The 7,027-nt window shown below is 37.8% G+C and overlaps 1 long non-coding RNA gene across 1 annotated transcript; it reads left to right on the top strand.

Moving 5' to 3' along the window:
- The first annotated feature begins 877 nt into the window (after positions 1-877).
- Positions 878-5,687, top strand: LOC140531728 (uncharacterized). Its single transcript, XR_011976412.1, has 3 exons — positions 878-1,463; positions 2,397-2,590; positions 5,581-5,687. It is a non-coding gene; the product is annotated as an uncharacterized lncRNA (long non-coding RNA).
- The last annotated feature ends 1,340 nt before the right edge of the window (positions 5,688-7,027 follow it).

Below are 7,027 nucleotides of genomic sequence, written 5' to 3'. Positions count from 1 at the left end.
GTGAAACAACAGCTATTACTTTACAAGAATGGACACACCTATTTTCCCATTGCAGGGATGCTCTGTTTCTCTTTCTGTTCTTGCCAGTTCCATAGATCTTACAAATATACCCATATTTTGCCAACACAAGATTCCTTTTTCATAGCTCCATTGAGTATTAATTTGGCAGATATATTTATCTCCCTGTTCTAGGTCTTTTCTTTATCTGTAGTAGTATGTTCTCTCCTAGGTGGATGACTGTCCAAATAGAAAGAGTAGCCTGCTATCTAGTCAAGGACGAACACTTAGGTTGGAAGGGTACCTAACTAAATTTTGTTAAATTTCAAAGAACAAACTCAGCTTATAGAATGTAGACTCTTTGAAAATAAGGATTATTCCATATTCTTTATTTGGATTCCCATTGCCTAACACAATACCTTGCACTGGGCATGTTTATTACATGTTATAAATGCCTTTTGATCTTTTGATTTGCCTGGTCACCTAATCCTAATCTGCTGTAGAGGAGTTTGTTCCAATATTGTCAGTACCTACAGTAAGCCTGGTTGCCTGCTTATGTAGAAGGTCATGCTCTCTGCAGATTTTCTCTTGTCTTTTATATCAAATTCAAAGCTTGTTGCCTGACATTCAAGACCTTCAATAATCTTGGTCCACACAACTTCTCCAAATTTATTTCCAACTGCTCTCCTGTCCTAGTTAGGTAATTCTACAGAGCTTAGAATATGACACCATTTCTGTTTTCATTCCTTTCTTCCATATTACCTGCCCTGAGCTGTCACCTGGAGCTTACCTCTCCAACTGCTCTACCGGTCTTCCGAGGGTTCCAGCCCCCTCCTGTGGGGGAGGGGAATGACCAAACAGTTCACCTGAGGAGGGAGGCTGCTTATTGCACTTTATTGCTTACCCCAATCCTCCCGACCTTCCCGTGTTCCCCCTTATATACCCTGCCGTAGCTCCTCCCACGTTCCGCCGTGGAGGCAGAGCCAGCTCCGTAAGGGCCGTTCCCAGCACCCGAAGGCGGGTTCTCACCCCCTGACGTCTCCGGACTCACCAGGGGGCCACGGTCCAGAGCTCAGCCCTCTACAATTACCCTCATCTGAAATTACTTCCTTCTCGTTCTCTGCCTATCAAATTCCTAGCTATTCTTCAAAGTCTAAGCTAACCGTATTTATTAAGAATCCACTGCATGCTAAGCTGTATGGTAAGGGAAATTTAAAGTTTCTGTAATATCTGATCTCTACCCTCAAAGGATACACTATCTAAAACTGGGGTAAGAAATAGCACACATAGTTGTAGTAATGGGGTCTGAGGGGGCAAAGTTTTCAGGGACGATTTTTCTGGAGAAGACAACATTTGAGTTCTGTTAAAATTCATCGGTAATACAAAAGACAAAGAGAAAGGAGAGCATTCCAGGAAAAAGGAACAGCTTGAACAAAATCATGTTGGACTATGCTGTGGGACTGTAGGTAAGAGAGCAAGAAGGGAATGAGGATAAGACTGGGCAACATAAAAGTTCAGAATACTTTAATCCTACGACTAGGAGTTTGAACTTTATTTGGTTGGGGGTAGAGAGTGAATGGTGATTTTTGAACAAGACTGATATGACTAAATCAATGTGTAAAAATGCTACATAGAGCCAATTAGAGCAGGCTCAGGGCAGAGGCAAGAAAACATTTGAGGAGACTAAAATATTAGTCAAAGATGGTTGGCAATGAACAACTTTATGGGGGGGGGTATCAGGAGAAAGAGGCAAAAGAGAGTGGATACAAGAGATGGAAGCCATAAGTGCCAACCCTTGTGTGAAGTCTCCCATCAACATGGATCTTTCCCTTTTCTGAACTTCTACAACATTTGTGATGATGATGATGATGATGATGATGATGATGATGATGATGATGATATGATGGTGATGACAATAAGGATGATTAGATAGCTCAGTGAATGAACAAGCATTTGCTAAGCACTTATTGTGTGCCAGACACTGTGCTGAACACTGGGGATACAAAGGCAAAAATATTCTGTCTTAAGGAGCTCACATTCTGATGGGGGAGACAACATGGAAACAACTACATACATTCATGATATATACAGGGTAAATGGGACATAACCTCATAAGGAAGGCACTATCGAATCTGCTTTCTGCAGAAGATGAAATGTGAGGTGAGTCTTGAAATAATCTAAGGAAACCAGGGGATAAAGATGAGGGATAGGAGCATTGCAAGTGTTGGGGAAGAAGAGTGAGAAGACATAGGTTTGGGAGATAGAGGAGAACACTTGAGGAACAACAGGAAGACTTACAGTTACACAGAACCTTAAGGTTTGCAAAAGTTTACGTATATTATCTCATTTGATCCTCACACTAGTCCTTTGAAGTAAGTGCTATTACTCTCATTTTACAGATGAAGAAACTGAGGCTGAGAAATGGAAAACACCTTGCCCACCATCCCAAAATTAGTCAACGTCTGTGACAAGATTTGAACCTACATTTCCTTGACTCCAAGCCCAGCACTAAAAAAAAACACTGTCTCATCTAATTGCCTGATCATCTATAACACAATTTAGCAATGAATTCTATAACAATTGACTTTTACAGGTAATTTGAAGTTTGAAAAAAGTGCCATAAATACGTATCAAGGTTCAGGGAAAACCTTATCTCGCTCCCCTTAAATGAATTAACGTGTGTAGTGAGATTTTGGGGAGACAAATTTCTCTAAGAGCACAGAGATTCTCTGGGACTGGATGAGTGAATTTCTGGATAATATGATACCATACAGACAACATTCTTTGTTGTTTCATTGCTGCTCTTGCTGTGGCTGCTCCTATTGTTTTTTGCATCCTCAGATAGACTAGATATTCTAGAAAAACTGGACAGGCAGTCCAACCTAGCCTTGGGAATGCCTTGGGCAATAAGAGGTTAAGTAATTGTTAATAAATAGTAGGTATCACAGGTGGAATCTGAACCTTTGTCTTCCCAATCCAAGATCAGTTCTATTCCCTTATCCCCAATAAATAACACAGCTTTTATATTATCATTTATGGACATGACCAGTGACTTAAAAGAGAAAATGAATTCATACAATAATTTGACCAAGGGCCTATGGTTATATGTGCCCTTATTACAACCTCTAAATTTTGAACACAGGAATTGGAAAAATGAAACTTCCCCCAAATCCTAGAAATGGTGATCATTTTAGCAATTTGCTTCCATGTTCCATACATAGATTACTACTTAAGACATAGTTATTTGCTTGAATTAATTTGCCAGACACTGATGAAAAATTAGCACATAATCAATGGATGTCTGACTAATTTTTCTTCTCTTATTCATTATTAGCCTGGGATACGAGGTTATACAAGACTTCAGCTTGATTATTCATTTGATTATACAACATAGGAGAGAATATGTATGCCATCTTGTCCTAAGCTATAAAAATTTAAATCATGATGTTCATTTGTTATATTAATGTTCCAATTAAGAGCATGCAATATGCTGTGGCTCCCATCTGATTTAACTTCACTGGCAACACTGTAGACAATATCCCTGATTAGATATTTCTACCTAATAAGATCATTCATGAATCTATGATTTAAAATGGTTGCACTACTATTAGTTACGCTAAATAAAATGTTTCTTGGTAGTTACTAGTGTGACCCTTAAGTCATCAAAATATTCTAGCCCTTGGAAAGTAACCTGTAACAGTCTTCTTAGCTAGTATGAAACTGATTTTTTCCCCTGGTGTTAATTACAAACTATTAAAGGTATGACATTTTCCAAGGTGTGTAGACCTTTCATATGGTTCTTGATAGCCCTTCTAAGTTAATTGATTATAAACTCTCATTTGTCCACATGACTCCTTTTCTTCGTAAAATGCTTCACATTATTAGTCAATGGAGTAGTCTTAACAAAGCTGAAAGCTTAATTCAAGTAATGAGTAACATTAATCAAAGTCCAACAAAAATAGTCAAGTTTCAGACATTTGCAAACTTTGCTTAATGAGTACTTAAAGTGAACAGGGATAATTTTATTCTTAGGTGAGACATCACTATTCATGAGCATCCACCAGAAACATTAAACTCTAAAAGAAGGGCCATTGCTGCAAGTCGTTCATAATTACTTCTTTAAAAGGAAAAGAAAACTTCAATGACAATGGTCAGAAATAGAACATATTTGCATAAAATGCAATTTTAGTACCCAGTGATTTTCTGAGGAATGCTTCACTTGTCAAAAATGCGGTTGGGTAGCATGTGTTTATAGTACTGTCTCCAGAGCCTGCAGGGCTTATACACCTAAGATGCTGACTCTTGCATTCCTCTTGGTTTTCTACTGAATAAGAAGGAAAAATCTATAGTTAACCTGAATCTGGAGTCATGAACTAACAAAGAGCCTATATGGGACTCATAGGATGTCAAAGTCAGATAAGACCTTAAAACTCATGTAGGCCAACACATATACTTTACATATGAGGCAAAAGAGCAAGAATTCAGAAGTGCTATGTTCAAGATCACACAGTGATCTTGGTGACATAGAATGCACTAAGTATCCAGGTCTCCTATTTTGCACTCTAATGCTCAACCACACCTTTAAGTTGAGCCCTACTATGATATCTCAACATACACTATGACTCCCACTACAGCCCAATTGCTGCACATAGCTCTAGACTGAGAAAGGAATCCCCAGATATACCAGAGGGTATAATAAGAACTTAGCTATGTTAGAATAGGAATACAAATCAGACTAAGAATGGGAAAAATTCAGTGATTAGCCAGAAGACACAGAGACTTTCTTTTTGGCATTTCCTATAGTGCTAACAAGACATCCAGCAGTCAGGAAAAAAAGCAATGACAGGGAAGAGAATTGTTGTTCCTTTGTCTTGTTCAGGCCCTTATCATTTACCCAGGTCATTTCTGTTGGGACCTGAGATCCTCCATAAGGGATAGAAAGAGGCAAGAACCATCTGTTGAATTGTAACTGCTCTTGGATCCAGTTTTGTATCCTCTACCATTGAAATTTACACACACACACACACACACACACATATGTGTGTGTATATACATATATACTTGTGAGTATTATATGTACATATAATACATGTGTATGTATATCCTATGTTGACTCTTAGTAAAGTATAAGTAACTACTATTATATTCTGTGACTATATTTATTCTAAGTCAACTCCTCAACCTGTGACTGCTCAGAGCTAATTCAGGAAGCTGATTCTATAGTAAAGAAAGTCATTGTCTATAGAAAATGTTTGAGAGTGGTCTGGGAAAAGATGCTTCCAAATAATATCTATTTAAAATGAAGAAGATTCTCAAATCTTGCCATCTAGATATAAATGTAGACATATGTGAGAAGGAAAAGAAAAACATTAGGTTTGAAGTCAGAAGTCCTGAGTCCAAGCTCAGTAGATACTTGCTCTATGCCCTTGAACAAATCACTTTATCTGTCTGTTATCTTCAGTTTTCTCATGTATTTAACGGTGGCAATATGTTGGTAAAAGAGTATATTGTCAACTGTGAAGTGTAAAAGAAATAGGAACTTCCCTTACTGCTTCAGTAAAGTTCTCTGTTACTTCATTGTAGCATGAAAGTGAACCCCAGCTTTCAAACTGCTCCGAAGTTACAAAAGTCTCAAGGGTGATGATTTAAGGACAGACATCATCATACATAGAGGGCTTCAATATACATCGGAGGTGAGGAGGACCTATATTCATGAAACTATCAAACTTTGAAATAATACTAATAAATCATGACCAAAATACGTTGCAGACCATAAAACAATTTATAGAAATAGGACCTCCTATTATAGTCATTATCACCTACAAAGTGGTTCTAAAAGCATTTTTATTTAAGAATATATTGCTGAAAGAACACTAGTTTTATGGTCAAAACCCTGGCTCTAATACTTGCTAGCTATATGACTCTACATAAGCCATTTAACAGTGTCTCAGTTGTTCATCAACAAAATGGGAATCATAATAGATGTACTACCTCAGATGATTATTACTAGAAAGAAAAGTATTCTAAATCTTCAAGGAACTATAGAAACGTTAGTCATTAATTAGTTTTGCTCAAGGCAGCAATTTCAATGAGGTTTCTATGAGTGATTTCTGAATTTTCAAAAGAGAAGCTTTGATCAGGCTCTCCCAAACATTTTACTAGCTATGTTTGGTATCAGAGTCCTTTCCAAATGAAAGAATACATGGTAATTCAGAGATCGCACTACTGAAGGAAAAAAGTGGAGGAGTCTCTCTCTCTCTCTCTCTCTCTTTCTCTCTCTCTCTCTCTCTCTCTCTCTCTCTCTCTCTCTCAGACACACACACACACACACACACACACACACACACACACATACATAAGATTTATGTGTCCAAGTAATATTTATTTCAGGATATTCTCTACAATCCATTGAGGCATTTGAAGAGTTGCAGTTATGAAGGGACTGATGTCATCCAAGTCTGAATACAGATCTATGCAGTGATGTGGTAGCTCTCAACATGGCTTACCCAGCCTTCTCTATTCAGATGGGAAAAGTTCCATCTCAGATGAATACTGAAGATTCTACTTAGTGGGTGGGTGGGGGGGGGGGGCATAACTTCAAAACATCATTCTGAGAAGAGATTCATAGCTTCACCAGAATGCCAAAACAGTCCAAGACAAATAAATAATTAAGGACTCCTGGATTAAGGGACTCTACCCTAGTCACATTATCATCTATAAGAGGGATTATTTTTGTTTCTTTCAGACACGTGATTTCATTGGCATAGAGAATTTCTGGTCACATTCCTTCCACTGATACACAGCATAGGTTCTACAGCTTAGAAACTTAGAGAATTATCTGAGGTAATTATAAGAGAGAAAGTGACTTATGCAGGATCACACTGCCTGTTAGTATGTGTCAGGTGTATGATGAAGTCAGGATGCTATGGATCCAACTGGAAAATTCCATTTGGTTTCATTTATATATGAAGCATAAATATATTCTACACTTTTGCTAAAAATGTGCAGGTTTCTGCATAAGTAACAAATA

Source organism: Notamacropus eugenii, chromosome 3 (assembly GCF_028372415.1).
Source record: "Notamacropus eugenii isolate mMacEug1 chromosome 3, mMacEug1.pri_v2, whole genome shotgun sequence".
Taxonomy (NCBI): domain Eukaryota; kingdom Metazoa; phylum Chordata; class Mammalia; order Diprotodontia; family Macropodidae; genus Notamacropus; species Notamacropus eugenii.
The sequence above is the reverse complement of the archived record's forward strand: the minus strand, read 5'-3'. Positions and strand labels throughout refer to the sequence as shown.